Here is a 19,624-nt window from a genome sequence, read left to right on the forward strand (position 1 = left end):
CACAAGCCTGAATCAGGGGTGCAACAGGGTGTCAAAGTGACACCCTGTCCCCCTTGTAAATTCGGTAATTTTACCGAATCGGTATTTACCGATTCGGTAATTGACATTGGTTCCTATGGGCCTCATGGCCCAAAGGAATCAATGGCAATTACCGAATCGGTAAATACTGATTCGGTAAAATTACCTGTAGGAAGGTTGACCCCTGACTATGGTTGCCCCCAACTTTTTGCCTGGTGTTTTGCTGGTTTTCTGACTTAGTTGACCTGAGGCCCTGCTGTTCAGGACCTCAGGCCCACTGCTCTCTCTGTAAAATGGATTCCATGTACCTTAGGTACATATCTAAATTGGATACTGAGTCACCTTATCAGTCCCTGTACAGTGTACCTTAGGTACCCAGGGCATAGGTGTACCCAGGGCCTACCAGGGGCTGCAGCATGTATTATGCCACCCCTGGCTGGCCATCCAAATCTGACACAACTGGCTGCTTGACAGCTGGGGCAAGGTGGTGTAATCACCCTTTGCTTTAGATATAGTATACCTATATCTAACCCTCAAATGGACACACAGATCTCCTATCAGTCACTCCTATGGCAGGCCTTAACAATCCTGAAGGCAGAGTGCTTGGAATCGTGTGAGATGGTGCTCTGGCATGAGCTGAGCCTGTCTGCGGCTTTCGGGATCCATCCCTTAGCCGTTTCCATGATATCGCATACCATATACTCTTAAGTGCATTATAATCCTCGCGGTTATATGCCAACTCTGGTATCGCTTTATCAAAACATGTCGAGTAAGGTGTCATACGAATTGGAATACTAACCCCTCGCCAATTCTGGCGACGGGGTTAGCATTCCACCCTTCTAGAGGGACACGACATGCCTGTAACCTATAACCCGGTTAAAAGTCAGACAGAGCCTTAGCATCCACAAAATGGATGCTGCCACCGAGACACAAGTCTGCCCTCCTGCTGCTGGGAGTCCTCCCAGAGCAGGAGATAAGGACAAAGGGTTTCCTGCCAGGGGCGGTGCCCGCACCGTCCCAGACAGGGTTTTGTGTATTGTAGGTAGGCAGGGCTTTAGAGGAAGGTGACTGCACGTGGCACCCCGGTGCTCACTGTGCATAGGCTGGCTGGAACCAGTTCCAGGGTCACTCCAGACCCTGTGCTGGGGAAAAGCCCGCCAAGGAAGTGGGTGTAACCACCCCCCTCCTGGTCCCACCCATAGGGCAGGACCTAGTCGCGTGCCAGCCCCTTTTTACAGGATAAAGGTAGAGACTGGCCCCCTTCCAAATCAGATCATCTTTGAATCCTGAAACTACTTTCTGCGAAAGGAACTCAAGACTTCTTCCTAAGATTTCTCCCTTGTGACTAAGGAGTAGTCACCCTGCATCCGCAGGCACCATCCAAGAACACTGCGGTCTGCTGTAAGTCCTTCCTCCGGAATCCGACTGCCCAGCTCGACGAGAACCGGCTTCCCTGGCACCTCTGACCTCTACCCACCTCTACAGCCCAGCTGAGAACCGTGGGTGCGACGAGACCTCAAGGGACCGGCCATCTGCAAGACTGCACGACTTCTTTCCAGCAAGCCCGCCGAGTAATCTACTGGTGAGTGCTTTGGGGTCCGAGAAGCCCCGACTCTGAGCAGCTCCAGCTCCGAAGTGCAGCCCCCCAGCATCTCCACGATCTGCGTGGGGCCCTTCTGCTTTCCGCTGCTCACCGCGTTGTTTGGCTACTAGCCCGTTGGCTTGTGGCCTTCCTGACGACGCCCGACGACATTTCTGCTGCTGGTCTGGTTGCTCCAGACTGGCCCTTGCTCCCTTCCCGAAGAGGAGCATCCTGGACCCTCCTGGTCCACTCAAGACGCCATTTTGAGTCCACCGCGTGGGCTTGAATTAGCCAAGGCTTGTTGCCCACTCCTGGGTAACTTCGACGCCGACGACTTCAACCTTCGTGGGACAGCTCGCACCTCCATCCTGGTCGCCGACAACGCCTCCTGGTCCGAGAGACTGCAGAGCCCAGCAGTGCCCACTCACCTGACTGCGGTGACTTCGCCCGGTGCCATCCTGGTGCCCACTTAATCACTGGCTAGTGATTCAAGAACTTGGTCCCCTCTGCTTTCAGGTTTTCTTCTTCCTTGATCCCGGCTTGGATCCATCGAACTTTCCTTCACTGGTCGCCTGCCAGCAACTTCCTTCTTCCAGGCTCCTGGTCCGGCAACGAGATCCCCGACGTCTTTTCAGACCTATGCAGCTGCAGCCCCTGGGCTAGGTAACTTCGGCACTTCGGTGTCCCAGCATAGCCTCACTATCCTAGGGTCAGGATCCACTGTCGTTTTCTTCCTACCAGGTCGGGTTCGCCCGTGAACACTAACTTTGTGAATTCTAGCTTCCATAGACTTTGTCCCGCATCCCGCGTGAGAGTGCACACTCTGCACCCGAGTCCCCTGGGCCTCCTAGTAGTAATCTAACGATTCCCTAGTCCAGTCCTAGCGATTCCAAAGCCTATTAGAACTGTTACTTACCTGCTAGTAATTCGCATTCCACTTTGAAAGTATATGGTTTTTCGTGCCCCTCGGGCATTTGTGTAACGTGCTAACTTAAAAGTATTTTCGTAAGAGTTTTGTTGTGTGCTTAGCACCCTGTCCTCATAAAGAGTACAGGGTTGTTGTGATTCTAATAAATACACTGTTTATTTTCATAACACTTGTGTGGTGTCCTTTCACTGGGTGTTCAAGGGGTAATGTGATGGTAAAACAGCTGGCTTAACACGCCCTCTAGAGTCTTAGCCTTAGACTGCTCGTATCCATGCTACTAGGATAGCTGGTCTATAAGGTTGACTTACAACCAATCATCAATAAGGGTTGTTTGGACTGATATATAGTGATCACTAGAATAGTGAGCACTGCACATCAGGCCAACTTCTCACATTGGTGGCAGCGGTGGGATTTGAGCTTGCTGTTGTTTTACCACACATGCCCTAAGAATATCTTGTGAAAGATCACATAAGTACTAAAGGTACATATAACTTAGCCTAGAATACTCTGAGTTCTACTGAACCAGCTGTTGTAGCTCCTAGGGCCTAGCACACCCTAAACTACAACTCTAGCAAGGGATCAGTAGGCAAACATATAGTGTAGGTAAGTGCACCACTTACACCTCACTAGAAAAGCATGTCGACTCAGGGGGACTCTACTGAGACTCCCCTGGTCAGTGTTGACCCTCCACAGGTCACTTCAAGATATGCAGCTCTCAATTTTCAGGAGATGAGGCAACTCTGTGTCTCCAGGAAACTGAAGCAGGGGTCTAACCCCACCCTTCCCTTTCTGATAGGTCTCTTAGAGACATATGATGCCAGAAAGCTCTCTCAGTTACATGAGAGCATGCCAGCCTTAGAGGGAACCTCTGGGGATCCAGACCTCCCCAACACTGATTCAGCAGTTGAGGAGGAGGATGAGGAGGTACTCTCTGGGGATGAGGTAGACAAGGGTCTTGAGGTAGTCAGAAGGCTAACTAGGACCAACTTAGACTTACTTGGGCTAGGATCTGGGGGCCCCCCAGTACTAACCCGAAGTGGGCCTAACCTTGGAGTTAGGAGAGATAGATCTCTTTCTAGGGACTCCAATAGATCTCTGCACTCTAATGCCTCTTCTCAGGGGAGAAGGAATCCTCCACAGAGGAGATTTACTTCCCCTCAGAGAAGGGAGCATGAGGCTAGGATGAGACAAGCTGAACTGAGGATTGAAAGGGAAGAAATTGCCCTGGCCAAAGAGAAGCTTGCCCTGGCAAGAGAGCAGCAGATGAGTGGGCTAGCTCCCACTGGTGGCAGCAATCTCCCAAGAGATAGAGAGATGGGTTTAGATACTAAACACCTGACTAAGATAGTGCCCCCCTTTAAGCAAGGGGATGATATCCAGAAATGGATGGCTGCTCTGGAGAGGGCCTGCACTGTGCAGGGCATTCCCCAGAGTCAGTGGGCAGCTATACTGTGGCTCTCCTTTGATGGTAAAGGTAGAGATAAGCTCCTCACTACAAGAGTGGAGGATGCTAACAATTACCAGGTCCTGAAAAATGCACTGGTTGATGGGTTTGGCTTAACCACTGAGCAGTACAGGTTGCTGTTCAGAGACACCCAGAAAACTCAGTCTCAGGACTGGTCAGACTTTGTTGATTGTGCCACTAAGGCTTTGGAAGGCTGGCTACTGGGTAGTAAGGTTACTGATTTCAAGGGATTGTATAATCTAATTATGAGAGAGCAAGTCTTAAATAATTGTCAGAACCAGTTATTACACCAGCACCTGGTAGACTCTGATCTGACCTCTCCACAAGAATTGGGTAAGAGGGCAGACAAATGGGTCAGAACCAGGATTAGGCCCAAGAACCAAGGTGGTGACCAGAAAAAGGAATCAACCAAGCCTCAAGAGAAGGGTGGGAATAAATCTACAGATCAAACCACATCAGGGCCCCAAAAATCCTCTGAGGGGGGTGGGTCCCAGAATCCTTCCAACAACCAGAAGAAACCTTATTGTTATCCCTGTAAACAGGTGGGTCATTTAAAAACTGACAGCAGTTGCCCAAAGAATAACAATAAGGAAAACATACCCCCAAGTAACATTCCCAAACCTCCTGTTACTACTAGTAGTAATCCCCCAGGTGGTGGGAGTGCCCCCAAGAATTTGGGTGCATTTACTTTGGGAGTTCCTGGGGACTCTGGCCTAACCAGGTCCCCAAACTTAGATACTCTTGTCTGTGAGACTGGCATGGGGTTTGCCAACTTCACAACTTGTCCCAACACTTTGGGCAAGTACAGACAGGAGCCCCTCATCAATGGTATAAAAGTTGAGGCCTATAGAGATACAGGGGCTAGCATCACTATGGTGACTGAGAGTCTAGTCCCCTCAAGGCAACTTTTACCTGGTGCCACATACCAGGTGACCAATATTGATGGAGTGCAGAGAGATCATCCCATGGCAGTGGTCAATCTCAGCTGGGGAGGTGTCACTGGCCACAAGAGAGTGGCAGTGTCACCAAACTTGCCTGTAGATTGCCTACTGGGGAATGATTTAGAGCTCTCAGCCTGGGCTGAAGTAGAGCAAGAAACCCATTCTAGAATGGTAAACATCCATGGTAAGGTTAGTGGGGCAGTGGTAGCCACAGCCCCAGTCCAAGATATCCTCCCTGAACAGGTCAGGAGGGTTGTGCCAGTCACAACCCAATCTCAGACAACTTCCTTCCCAGAACAGGTTGTCAAGGCTGTCATGGTAACAGCCCACACCCAAACTGAGCCCCCTCCTGAAAAGGATGGGAGAGTTGTGATGGCCACAGCTCAAACTCAGACAGATGACAGTGTTGTGAAGCCTGAAACTATGGATCACTCCACTCAGACAGAGAGTATTGAGGAGGAAGAGAAATCTCCCTCCCACCAGACTTTAGGAAAGGATCAGCCTCCTCAGGGAACTGATCTGACCCCTTGTGAAGAAACTGCCACAGAGGTAGTCAGGCCTAGCCTGGCAGAACCCCTGATGCCAGTGGACCCTTCCAAGGTGGGACCCAGTCTGGAGCAGGTAACCTGCCCCTCTCTACCCTGCCTCAGTCAGCCCAGGGCTGTAGAGGTCAGGGAGGCCAGTGTTGGACCCCAAAGGGCCCCCTGTCCAAAAGAATTCACCAATCAGCAGATTAAGGGCACTGAAGCTAGTAGTCCTAGCCAAGTGAAAATAAAACATACTCCTGAGGGATCCCCCTTAAAATTAGTTAGGGACCTCCCACAGATGGACACTGTTGGGCACAGCCAAACTTGGGACCTGAGGGCCCCAGACCTGACCTGTCCCTCCAGTAAGCCAAACAGAGGGACCCAACCTCCAGCTGTAGGTAGCCAGAGGTTGACCCTGAGAGCCCAAAACAACTCAGTCTTGGAAAGAAAGGCCTATATGGTGGAAAATGATTGGAGGAAGCTGAGCCCAAAATTAGTGGAGCCTCACTTCAGTACTCCATTTCAGCACCAGCCTTTTTCTTTGACAAAACACACCACAGGTAGAGATTCCCTATGGTGGAGACCCTCAGACACCCTTAGGGTGAGGGATTGCTTAGTGGACCATGACATAGGGGGTAACCATGCCAGTGCTGGTACTTCCTTAAATGGCCACTTAGGCAATATAGGCTTACCTGGACAAGGATAGCCTTATCTCCTTTCGTTTGGGGGGGGGTTATGTAGGAAGGTTGACCCCTGACTATGGTTGCCCCCAACTTTTTGCCTGGTGTTTTGCTGGTTTTCTGACTTAGTTGACCTGAGGCCCTGCTGTTCAGGACCTCAGGCCCACTGCTCTCTCTGTAAAATGGATTCCATGTACCTTAGGTACATATCTAAATTGGATACTGAGTCACCTTATCAGTCCCTGTACAGTGTACCTTAGGTACCCAGGGCATAGGTGTACCCAGGGCCTACCAGGGGCTGCAGCATGTATTATGCCACCCCTGGCTGGCCATCCAAATCTGACACAACTGGCTGCTTGACAGCTGGGGCAAGGTGGTGTAATCACCCTTTGCTTTAGATATAGTATACCTATATCTAACCCTCAAATGGACACACAGATCTCCTATCAGTCACTCCTATGGCAGGCCTTAACAATCCTGAAGGCAGAGTGCTTGGAATCGTGTGAGATGGTGCTCTGGCATGAGCTGAGCCTGTCTGCGGCTTTCGGGATCCATCCCTTAGCCGTTTCCATGATATCGCATACCATATACTCTTAAGTGCATTATAATCCTCGCGGTTATATGCCAACTCTGGTATCGCTTTATCAAAACATGTCGAGTAAGGTGTCATACGAATTGGAATACTAACCCCTCGCCAATTCTGGCGACGGGGTTAGCATTCCACCCTTCTAGAGGGACACGACATGCCTGTAACCTATAACCCGGTTAAAAGTCAGACAGAGCCTTAGCATCCACAAAATGGATGCTGCCACCGAGACACAAGTCTGCCCTCCTGCTGCTGGGAGTCCTCCCAGAGCAGGAGATAAGGACAAAGGGTTTCCTGCCAGGGGCGGTGCCCGCACCGTCCCAGACAGGGTTTTGTGTATTGTAGGTAGGCAGGGCTTTAGAGGAAGGTGACTGCACGTGGCACCCCGGTGCTCACTGTGCATAGGCTGGCTGGAACCAGTTCCAGGGTCACTCCAGACCCTGTGCTGGGGAAAAGCCCGCCAAGGAAGTGGGTGTAACCACCCCCCTCCTGGTCCCACCCATAGGGCAGGACCTAGTCGCGTGCCAGCCCCTTTTTACAGGATAAAGGTAGAGACTGGCCCCCTTCCAAATCAGATCATCTTTGAATCCTGAAACTACTTTCTGCGAAAGGAACTCAAGACTTCTTCCTAAGATTTCTCCCTTGTGACTAAGGAGTAGTCACCCTGCATCCGCAGGCACCATCCAAGAACACTGCGGTCTGCTGTAAGTCCTTCCTCCGGAATCCGACTGCCCAGCTCGACGAGAACCGGCTTCCCTGGCACCTCTGACCTCTACCCACCTCTACAGCCCAGCTGAGAACCGTGGGTGCGACGAGACCTCAAGGGACCGGCCATCTGCAAGACTGCACGACTTCTTTCCAGCAAGCCCGCCGAGTAATCTACTGGTGAGTGCTTTGGGGTCCGAGAAGCCCCGACTCTGAGCAGCTCCAGCTCCGAAGTGCAGCCCCCCAGCATCTCCACGATCTGCGTGGGGCCCTTCTGCTTTCCGCTGCTCACCGCGTTGTTTGGCTACTAGCCCGTTGGCTTGTGGCCTTCCTGACGACGCCCGACGACATTTCTGCTGCTGGTCTGGTTGCTCCAGACTGGCCCTTGCTCCCTTCCCGAAGAGGAGCATCCTGGACCCTCCTGGTCCACTCAAGACGCCATTTTGAGTCCACCGCGTGGGCTTGAATTAGCCAAGGCTTGTTGCCCACTCCTGGGTAACTTCGACGCCGACGACTTCAACCTTCGTGGGACAGCTCGCACCTCCATCCTGGTCGCCGACAACGCCTCCTGGTCCGAGAGACTGCAGAGCCCAGCAGTGCCCACTCACCTGACTGCGGTGACTTCGCCCGGTGCCATCCTGGTGCCCACTTAATCACTGGCTAGTGATTCAAGAACTTGGTCCCCTCTGCTTTCAGGTTTTCTTCTTCCTTGATCCCGGCTTGGATCCATCGAACTTTCCTTCACTGGTCGCCTGCCAGCAACTTCCTTCTTCCAGGCTCCTGGTCCGGCAACGAGATCCCCGACGTCTTTTCAGACCTATGCAGCTGCAGCCCCTGGGCTAGGTAACTTCGGCACTTCGGTGTCCCAGCATAGCCTCACTATCCTAGGGTCAGGATCCACTGTCGTTTTCTTCCTACCAGGTCGGGTTCGCCCGTGAACACTAACTTTGTGAATTCTAGCTTCCATAGACTTTGTCCCGCATCCCGCGTGAGAGTGCACACTCTGCACCCGAGTCCCCTGGGCCTCCTAGTAGTAATCTAACGATTCCCTAGTCCAGTCCTAGCGATTCCAAAGCCTATTAGAACTGTTACTTACCTGCTAGTAATTCGCATTCCACTTTGAAAGTATATGGTTTTTCGTGCCCCTCGGGCATTTGTGTAACGTGCTAACTTAAAAGTATTTTCGTAAGAGTTTTGTTGTGTGCTTAGCACCCTGTCCTCATAAAGAGTACAGGGTTGTTGTGATTCTAATAAATACACTGTTTATTTTCATAACACTTGTGTGGTGTCCTTTCACTGGGTGTTCAAGGGGTAATGTGATGGTAAAACAGCTGGCTTAACACGCCCTCTAGAGTCTTAGCCTTAGACTGCTCGTATCCATGCTACTAGGATAGCTGGTCTATAAGGTTGACTTACAACCAATCATCAATAAGGGTTGTTTGGACTGATATATAGTGATCACTAGAATAGTGAGCACTGCACATCAGGCCAACTTCTCACATTACCGAATGTTACAGATTTGGTAAAAAATTTGGTAAATATACCTACATTGCATTTACCGATTTGTAAATACCGAATCGGTAAAATTCGGTATTTAGGAATCGGTAAATGCCATTTACCTACATCGGGCCCTTAGTGTTAACGCATACAGATATATTTACGGCAGACGAGTTGCAATGAAACGGTCTGTTCTTATTTTCTCGATTTTCAATGAAGTTCAGAGTTTTTTTATGCCTTGTTGATAGTCCCACATCATTGTGTCAAAGGGTCTTGATTTAAGGTATGCACACGTAGGGATCATGTATTTCTACAGTGCAGCTAGAAGTAAGTGCTATTCCTTGCGGCTTTTTAATGATTTTTAGCATCTCCATCTGGTGTAATTCAGATTCAAGGTAAATTCAATACGAGTAGTCTTGCCACATAAAAACTTGTTTCCGTGAGTTCATTAAGAACTGATGGGCACCAATTTTTTTTTTAACTGAACACGTTGGGAAACCCTCTGATTTTTTTCTTTTTAATGTAGGCATGAAGCAGATTACTAGATTTTTAATGGGGAAACCCTGTTTCTTCATAAATTTTCATTTCACGTGGGTTTAGCACGTTCTCCAAGTTTTCTTTATTTTTGCACATATCTTACTGAGTTTACTCTTTAGATCCTGGGTGTTTCATCCGTCGTTAAGCATCACAATGGAACGGAGATTGTTTTAGAAAAAAACTGTCAACATTTAAATAGCATATTATTTTAACCAAATTGCAATGATTTTGTGACATGATCCTCCCTATTGTTGTTATTTTTGTTTTTCTACAGTGGCACTTGAAGAAAGGATTGCGGTCCCGAAATGCATTGTGCATCAGAAACTCGATTGGGCATAAAAAATTTGATTGTTAAATAAGCCAAATTTTCCATGAGTACATGAAATAACAGTTTTGATGTGTAAATCTAAAAACGTACACAAATACGAGAGATTTGAAAAATTCAAAAAAACTTAGAAGATTACGACAAGTTGAGTTGGTTATAACAATATTGATGACATTTGTATGTAAGAATTGTTGATATATTCAATTGGTGTGCGCTCAAGTTTCAAGTGATTAGTGACACTTGAAGCTTTAGAGATATAATTTTATGTTTGCCAGTCAGCAACACGTTCCTATCAGCACGCTAAGCACTTCATAATTTTGTTAACCTAATTAAACATTCAAAACAGGTGTGCGCAATACATACACAATTGTAAAAAAAAAAAAAAAATCTCAGTGTGCCATGTTCCTAACACTGATTATAATATTTGTCAGTCACTCCTACAGCAGGCCTGACATCCCTAAGGCAGGGTGCGGAATATCATATGTGAGGGCATACCTGCATGAGCAGATATGCTGCTGTGCTGATCAGTTCTATTACTGCCAGTACCAGTGACCAGGGAAGCAATCTCAACCCCATCCGCGCTAATGACAAAGCCAGTTCGTCACGGGCGTTACCTGCGCTACGCGGATGACGAGCTGGCTTTGTCATAAACAAGCCATTTTTGAAATTCCAGCGCACAGCGGGAATTCGCGGTAGCGCGGAAGCGGTTAAGACATGTACTGGACACTGGTGAAAATTAGATACCACCTACATGATGGCTTCACTGAAGACAGGGATGTTTGTTATCAAACATCTCGTATTGGTAAACCCACACTGACACCAGTGATGGATTTACTGATACATGCACCCAGAGGGCACCGTAGAGATGCCCTCTGAAAACCTACCAGCCTCTGGTGTACTTGCGTGCTTGGAAGAATGGCTGCAGTATTTGGTGGTGCAGTTCCCATTCGTGTATTTGTTCCGACTGTCAAGTCAAGTCAAGTCAAAGAATTTATATAGCGCACTACATACCCAGAGGGTTTCAAGGCGCTTAGAAGGGGAGGAGGGTTACTTGTCAAATATCCACGTTTTAAGTTGCTTTCTGAATGCTAGGTGGTTATGGGTAAGGCGAAGGTAAGCGGGGAGTGAGTTCCATGTTTTAGCAGCCAGGTATGAGAAGGATTTGCCTCCCATGGTGGTCTTGTTGATGCGAGGTACAGTGGCGAGGGCTTGGCTGGAAGAACGTAGTTGGCGGGAGGGGGTGTAGAAGGATAGTCGTGAGTTGAGGCATTCTGGTCCGATGTCGTATAGTGATTTGTGTGCGTGGGTTAGCAGTCGAAAAGTAATCCTCTTATTGACGGGTAGCCAGTGGAGGTCTTTAAGGTGACCAGAGATGTGTTCGTAGCGTGGGATGTCTAATATGATCCTGGCTGAGGCGTTTTGGATTCGTTGGAGTTTCTTCTGGAGTTTAGCGGTGGTGCCTGCGTAGAGGGTGTTTCCGTAGTCCAGTCGGCTCGTGACCAGAGCGTGGGTGACTGTTTTTCTTGTTTCGGTGGGGATCCAGCGAAATGTTTTTCTGAGCATGCGGAGAATGTTGAAGCAGGATGAAGAGACGGCGTTGACCTGTCTGTTCATTGAAAGTGAGGAATCCAGGATGACGCCTAGGTTCCGTGCGTGGTCTGTCGGGATGGGTGCTTTTCCGAGGGCTTCCGGCCACCAGGAGTCGTCCCATGCAGAGGGGGATGTACCTAAGATGAGGACTTCTGTTTTGTCTGAGTTCAGTTTCAGACGGCTTTGTTTCATCCATTCGGCAACTTCTTTCATTCCTTCGTGTAGGTTAGTTTTGGCGGTGTTGGGGTCATTGGTGAGAGAGAGGATTAGTTGAGTGTCATCCGTGTAAGAGATGATGTTGAGGTTGTGTTGGCGTGCGATGGTCGCGAGGGGGCTCATGTATACGTTGAAGAGGGTGGGGCTGAGTGAGGATCCTTGTGGTACGCCACAGATGACTTCGGTGGCCTCGGACTTGAATGGTGGGAGGCGGACTCTCTGGGTTCTTCCAGTGAGGAACGAGGTGATCCATTCAAGTGCTTTTCCTTGGATTCCGATGTTATTGAGGCGTTGTAAAAGGGTGCTGTGGCAGACTGTGTCGAATGCTGCAGAGAGGTCGAGGAGGATGAGGGCGACTGTGTCTCCATTGTCCAGTAGAGTTCGGATGTCGTCTGTTGCTGCGATGAGGGCGGTCTCAGTGCTGTGTTTTGCTCGGAAGCCAGATTGTGAGGAGTCGAGGGATTTGTTGGCTTCGAGGAAGGCGGCGAGCTGGTTGTTGACAGCTTTCTCGATGACTTTGGCCGGGAATGGAAGAAGCGAGATGGGGCGGTAATTTTTGAGTTCGGTGGGGTCCGCTGTGGGTTTTTTCAGAAGGGCGGTGAGTTCAGCGTGTTTCCAGTCTTCCGGGAAGGTGGCGGAGTTGAAGGAGCAGTTGATGACGTCTCGGAGGTGCGGTGCTATGACGGAGTCTGCTTTGTTGAAGATGTGGTGAGGACATGGGTCTGTGGGGGATCCTGAGTGGATGGAATTCATCAGGCGGATTGTGTCCTCAGTGGAGATTGGGTTCCAGTCGTTAAGGGTGTTCACGGGGGGAGAGTGTTCAGCAAATGGTAGGGTGGGTTGGTTTCCGGGTTGGTTGTCAAAGCTGTTGTGGATGTCTGCAATCTTGTTGTGGAAGAATGAGGCTAGGGAGTCGCAGAGGGCTTGAGAGGGGGTGATGTCGTTGGAGTTGGCCGAGGGATTGGAAAATTCCTTGACGATGTTGAAAAGTTCCTTGCTGTTGTGGGCGTTGTTGTCAAGTCGATCCTTAAATGCTGTTTCCTTGGCCTTTCGGATTAGTTGGTGGTGAGTGCGGGTGGCGTTTTTGAAGGCGTCCTTGGTGCTAGTGGTTGGGTCTTTTTTCCAGGTCTTTTCAAGGGAGCGGCAGAGTTTTTTGGACTTCTTAAGATCATCGTTGAACCATGAGGCCTTTTTGCTGCCAGGTTTGCTTTGACGTTTTTTCAGTGGTGCTAAGGTGTCGGCGGTGTTGGATAACCAGAGGGTGAGGTTGGCGGCGGCTTCGTTTGCGTTAGAAGAGTGGGCTGGGGTGTTTAGAAGGAGCGATGCGGAGATCTGGTCCGTGGTGATTTTGTTCCAGTTTCTTTGCAGGGTAGGTTGGAGGTGGATGGTGGGTTTTGGTTTGTTGTAGGTGAAGTGAACGCAGCTGTGGTCAGTCCAGAGGAGATCCGTAGTGTGGCTGAAGGAGACATGATTGCTGGAGGTGAAGATGGGGTCGAGTGTGTGACCTGCGATGTGGGTGGGGGAAGTGACTAGTTGTTTAAGTCCGAGGTTGCCGAGGTTGTCTAAGAGGGTGGCGGTGTTGCGGTCGTTGATCTTTTCAAGGTGAAAGTTGAGGTCTCCCAGAAGGATGTAGTCTTTGGAGGGGAGCGCGTGTGGGGTGATGAAGTCCGTGATGTCTTCACTGAATTTTGCGCGGGGTCCTGGTGGTCTGTAGAGGAGGGTGCCTCTGAGTGTGGTCTTGGGGTCGATGTGGATCTGGAAGTGAAGGTGTTCAGAGTTGGCGAGATTGACGTCAGAGCTGGTTGAGATGCGGATGGATTTCTTATGGACGATAGCGATGCCTCCTCCTGTGTGGCCGGAACGGTCCTTGCGAGTGATCTTATAGCCTTCCGGGATGGCGATGGTGATGTCTGGGGCGGAGGAAGCGTTCATCCATGTTTCTGTTAGGAAGGCGACGTCTGGAGAGATGGTGTCTAGTAGGTTCCATAGGTCAATGGCGTGCCTGTGGACCGAACGGGTGTTGAGCAAGATGCATTGTAGGTGGTTGGGGTCAGGAATCTGCGTTGTGGTCGTGGCGGGGATGTTGTCGGTGCCGATGAATTTGCAGGAGTAGCAAGAGAAAGGTCCATGGGTGTGTCCAGGAGCGGCTAGGACGCAGTTGGGGGCGCGACCGGGGTTAAGGGTTAGGAGGGTGGCGGCATCGTAGGTAATGCGGGGGGGCAGGGAGAGACGGGGGCTAGGGGGTATGGCGCTGGGCGCGGTCCAGGCGCGGACGGGCGTAGACGGGCTTACCTTTGGCGCACCTTCGGCGCGGGTTGGGCGCGGTCGCTGCGCGTGATCGCTGCGCGCGGGAACTACTGTCATATATGGATGGTGGAGGGGGAGGGGCGAGGGCTGCTCAGCTGGGAGGCGGGGCGGGTTTCCTCTGACCACAATAACAATCAAAATGGCAGCGGAGCGCTGGGGGATAACGCGCAGGCACAAACAAAGTTACAGTAGCAATGACAATGTTAAACAGAGCAAAAGCGGCAATAATCAATCTCAGCAGAGCACAAATGCGCCAAGCAATGCAAAATGCAAGTAAATACAGCGAGGCGCTGCACAACGATACCACGTGTCGTCAGGACACTGGGGAGCGACTACTCGGCTCGGGAGAGAAGAGTGAGTCACAGCGTTAGGGGGGGAGTGGAGCGCTGGAAGTAGTCAGTGGGAGGGCTGCTCAGCTGGGAGGCGGGGCGGGTTTCCTCTGACCACAATAACAATCAAAATGGCAGCGGAGCGCTGGGGGATAACGCGCAGGCACAAACAAAGTTACAGTAGCAATGACAATGTTAAACAGAGCAAAAGCGGCAATAATCAATCTCAGCAGAGCACAAATGCGCCAAGCAATGCAAAATGCAAGTAAATACAGCGAGGCGCTGCACAACGATACCACGTGTCGTCAGGACACTGGGGAGCGACTACTCGGCTCGGGAGAGAAGAGTGAGTCACAGCGTTAGGGTGGAGTGGAGCGCTGGAAGTAGTCAGTGGGAGGGCTGCTCAGCTGGGAGGCGGGGCGGGTTTCCTCTGACCACAATAACAATCAAAATGGCAGCGGAGCGCTGGGGGATAACGCGCAGGCACAAACAAAGTTACAGTAGCAATGACAATGTTAAACAGAGCAAAAGCGGCAATAATCAATCTCAGCAGAGCACAAATGCGCCAAGCAATGCAAAATGCAAGTAAATACAGCGAGGCGCTGCACAACGATACCACGTGTCGTCAGGACACTGGGGAGCGACTACTCGGCTCGGAGGAGAAGAGTGAGTCACAGCGTTAGGGGGGAGTGGAGCGCTGGAAGTAGTCAGTGGGAGGGCTGCTCAGCTGGGAGGCGGGGCGGGTTTCCTCTGACCACAATAACAATCAAAATGGCAGCGGAGCGCTGGGGGATAACACGCAGGCACAAACAAAGTTACAGTAGCAATGACAATGTTAAACAGAGCAAAAGCGGCAATAATCAATCTCAGCAGAGCACAAATGCGCCAAGCAATGCAAAATGCAAGTAAATACAGCGAGGCACTGCACAACGATACCACGTGTCGTCAGGACACTGGGGAGCGACTACTCGGCTCGGGAGAGAAGAGTGAGTCACAGCGTTAGGGGGGAGTGGAGCGCTGGAAGTAGTCAGTGGGAGGGCTGCTCAGCTGGGAGGCGGGGCGGGTTTCCTCTGACCACAATAACAATCAAAATGGCAGCGGAGCGCTGGGGGATAACGCGCAGGCACAAACAAAGTTACAGTAGCAATGACAATGTTAAACAGAGCAAAAGCGGCAATAATCAATCTCAGCAGAGCACAAATGCGCCAAGCAATGCAAAATGCAAGTAAATACAGCGAGGCGCTGCACAACGATATCACGTGTCGTCAGGACACTGGGGAGCGACTACTCGGCTCGGGAGAGAAGAGTGAGTCACTGTCTGCTTAAGATGTCTGCTATCTGGTTTTGGACTCCTGGTAGGTGTTCGGCTAACAGATTATAAAGCACTTTATAAAGCCATGATAGGGAAAGCAAAAAACGAATACTATAGTGATCAAATTGAAAAAGCTAAGAACTCGAGCAGACAATTATTTCAAATCACCAAAGCACTATCAGGTCATTCTCCTGACCTCACTCCTCCTCCGTCGCAATCTTTGTGCGACTCTCTCGCCTCCTTTTTTTTCACTAAAGTAGACGATATCTATCAGGCTTTTTCCACCAAATCACCTCTAAATACAATCACATCCATTACCTCTTGTCCCGCCAACATGTTCTTTAGCTTCCAACCGGTCACCCCTGACCAAATAAAAAATATACTATCCACTATTAAATCAGGATCACTTCTGGATCCCTGCCCTCTCTCCGTACTCCGACCGGTCATGGATTCTATCCTACCGGCACTCACGCAAGTTTGCAACTCAATTCTCCTGTCAGGCAATTACCCGGATCCCCTCAAAAACACCTTATTAAAACCCTTGTTAAAAAAACCCTCCTTGGATAAAAGTGAGCTAAAAAACTATCGCCCCATCGCTAGTCTCCCCTTCATGGCGAAGGTGACTGAAAAAATCATGAACACCCAGATATCCGAGTTTATAGAACAACATCAGCTTCTTGACAACACCCAGTTTGGGTTCAGAAAACATCATGGGACTGAGACAGCCCTGATCAAAGCCGCCGATGATATCAGGGTAATCAGGGACCAGGGTGGCACTGCCATCCTGGTTCTGCTAGATTTATCGGCGGCCTTCGACACGGTCGACCACAACACCTTGGTCGATCGTGTCCAGGGATTTGGCATTTGTCACACTGCCAAAGACTTAATTGCGTCCTTCCTTGCCAAAAGAACGCAGGCTGTCATTTTAGGACCCTTTCAATCGGCCCAACTCTCTGCCCCTTGTGGAGTTCCTCAAGGCTCATCCCTGAGTCCGACACTTTTCAACATTTATGTGTCGGACCTTGCTAAGACCATCAAAGCACATGGGATGAGCCTAACCTCCTACGCCGACGACACCCAACTAGTGTTGGCAATTAAAGGGGATGGAGAGCAAGTAGCCGAAAAATTTAAGAAAGGGCTCCTAGCTATAGGAGAATGGATGGCCACCAACTGCCTAAAGTTAAATTCGGAAAAAACCGAGGTACTCATATTTGGATCACTCCAACCAGCTTGGCCAACTAGTTGGTGGCCAGAGACCTTCAATACCCCTCCCACTCCTACCACGAAGGTTAGGAACCTCGGAGTCACCTTCGACGATGGTCTAATCTTTATGGACCACGCCATTAAAACAGTGTCTATGGCACACCTGAAACTAAAAATGATCAGGAAAATTCGTCCTTTTCTCCCTGACTCTGCCATTAAGACTCTTGTCACTGCCCTTGTCCTTTCATCTTTGGACTATTGCAACGGGCTATTCCTAAATGCTCAAACCAGAGTAATTACAAAACTGCAATCGGCACAAAACGCGGCGGCTCGTCTGCTCTCTGGCAAGACAAAGTTTGAATCTATCTCCAAAAATATAAAGGATTTTCACTGGCTCACTGTACAAAAAAGAATTCACTTTAAATCACTCTGCATTGTGTTCAAAGCAGTGAATAATCAAGGACCCCACTTCCTAAAAACTCAACTACAACGCTATAAACCCACCAGAGCCTTACGATCAGCCACTCTCAATCAACTGATTGTCCCCCGCACCAAAACAGTCACCTGGGGTGACCGACGCTTTTTGGTGGCGGCCCCCAGACTCTGGAACACCCTGCCTCCTAACATCAGACAAAGTGCCACGCTCCTCCAGTTCCGTAAACTCCTGAAAACTTGGCTGTTTACTCAATAACCATTTCTGTTTAATTAACCGGTTCCTAACTTCACAGCTTGTACTTAAACAAATGATTTATCAGCGCCAAGACGCCCATGGGTAAACGCAGCGCTTTATAAATATTAAAAATAAATAAATAAATAAATAAATAAATAGATGTTTTGAGGAATGGCCCATCTCCAAATTTCCTGTGCTAGTCTGGATAGTTGGAGAGAGTGCGTCCCCCCCTGTTTTTGAATATAATACATTGCTGTCATGTTGTCTGTTCTGATCAGGACTGCTTTGTTGGTAACATGTATCTGGAAGGCTTTCAATGCTAGAAACACTGCTAGTAGTTCTAGATGATTGATGTGCAGTGTTCTTTCCTGCACACTCCACCTTCCTTGTACTGTGTATTTGTCCATATGTGCTCCCCATCCGGTGAGCGATGCGTCTGCTGTTATTGTCACCTGTGGAATTGGTTCTAGGAACGACCGCCCCTTGGTAATGTTTGTTATGTTCCACCACTTCAGAGAGCGGTGTGTGCGGTCGTCTACCAACACCAGATCTGTAATCTGCCCTTGAGCCTGATTCCACTGTGTCGCTAAGCATTCTTGTAGCGGACGCATTTGTAGTTTGGCATATGGTATTAGCAGTATGCAGGATGACATCATGCCTAATAGCTGCATGAACACTCTTGCTGTTAGTGAGTGTTGTGGCTGAAATCTTTGAATGATTGTAAGCATTGTTTGGATCCTGACTGGGTTGGGGTACACTTTGGCTTTTTCTGTGTTTATAGTAGCCCCCAGATATTGTTGAACCTTGTTTGGTTGTAGGTGTGACTTTGTGTAGTTCACCGTGAACCCTAGCTGGTGTAGTAGCTGAATTGTCTTTTGTGTGTTTTGAAGACATTCCTCTTGTGACCTGGCCTTTATTAGCCAGTCGTCCAAGTATGGGAAGACATGAATTTGTTGTCTTCTTAGGTGAGCTGCTACCACTGCCAGGCATTTTGTGAACACCCTTGGTGCCGTTGTGACACCAAACGGAAGGACTTTGAACTGATAATGTTGTCCTTCTACCACAAACCTGAGGTATTTCCTGTGGGCTTTGTGAATAGGGATATGAAAGTAAGCGTCTTTTAGATCCAGTGTAGAAAGAAAGTCCCCTTTCTTCAGTAAAGGAAGTACTTGTTGGAGCGTGACCATGTGGAAATGTTCCGAATTTATGTATGCGTTGAGAGGTCTTAGGTCCAGTATTGGCCTTAGAGACCCGTCCTTTTTGGGAATTAGGAAGTATAGCCAGTATACTCCTGTTCCTTGTTGGTGCTGTGGAACCTTCTCTATGGCATGCTTTTCTAGCAGTGATAGTACTTCTTGTTTTAACAGTGCCAGGTGATCTTGTTTCATTGGACGCTGTTTGGGGGGGATGTTTGGTGGGGTAGCTGTGAGTTCTAGGCAATAACCATGTTGGATAATTTGTCTTACCCACCTGTCTGATGTGATGTTTTCCCAGACAGGTAGGAACTGTGATAGGCGTCCCCCGACCGGTGTTATATGGTCTGGGGGGAGCTGTATGAAGTCACTGTTTTGGGGTTGGAGAGTTGCGGTTGTTGTTGTTTCCGCGACCTCTACCCTTGTTGTTGTTACCCCTGTATCCACCTCTAGAATTACCTCTGGGTGATGTCGGTGTAAAAGAGGTCTGTTGCTGGCTTGTACCTGTATTTTTGGATCCTCCTCTATAGGTGGATCTACGAAAGGAACCTCTTTGTGTCGGCTGTTGCAATGCTCCCATTGATTTAGCTGTTTCGGTATCCTTCTTCATCTTTTCTAGGGCCTCATCTGTCCCTGTGCCGAAAAGTGTTTTCCCATCAAAAGGTTGGTTCAGTAACGATGTTTGTACCTCTTGTTTGAACCCTGATACTCTGAGCCATGCATGTCTCCTTAACATGATGCTTGTGTTTGTAGACCTTGCTGCGGTTTCTGCTGCGTCTAGGGCGCACTTTATTGAAGTGTTAGTAATTAACTTCCCTTCCTGTATGAGTTGATCTGCCCTCTTCTGATGTTCTTTAGGGAGATGTGTGATGAGTTTTTCTAACTCATCATAATGCGCTCTGTCATACCTTGCAAGTAGTGCTTGTGTATTAGCTATGCGCCAGCTGTTTGCGCTTGAGATGCTACTCTTTTGCCAGAGGAATCTATTAGTTTAGACTCTTTGTCAGGAGGTG

General features: G+C 49.4%; 2 protein-coding genes across 8 annotated transcripts in view; one reads left to right on the plus strand and one right to left on the minus strand.

Annotated features, from left to right (window-relative positions):
* FAM78A (family with sequence similarity 78 member A) overlaps nucleotides 1–19,624 on the plus strand; it is a 984,894-nt gene that overhangs the window by 899,248 nt on the left and 66,022 nt on the right. For 2 of the 5 annotated variants that reach the window (XR_013595141.1, XR_013595143.1), the window contains one exon: nucleotides 9,741–10,355. The exons of the other annotated variants lie outside the window; for them this stretch is intronic. The gene's annotated coding sequence lies outside the window, so the exon portion shown is untranslated. Of the gene's footprint in view, nucleotides 1–9,740; nucleotides 10,356–19,624 lie in introns of those variants that run through there. 5 annotated transcript variants of the gene reach the window in all.
* NUP214 (nucleoporin 214) overlaps nucleotides 1–19,624 on the minus strand; it is a 369,960-nt gene that overhangs the window by 153,768 nt on the left and 196,568 nt on the right. The gene's annotated exons all lie outside the window — the stretch shown is intronic.

This window comes from Lissotriton helveticus, chromosome 5_1, assembly GCF_964261635.1.
Source record: "Lissotriton helveticus chromosome 5_1, aLisHel1.1, whole genome shotgun sequence".
Classification (NCBI taxonomy): domain Eukaryota; kingdom Metazoa; phylum Chordata; class Amphibia; order Caudata; family Salamandridae; genus Lissotriton; species Lissotriton helveticus.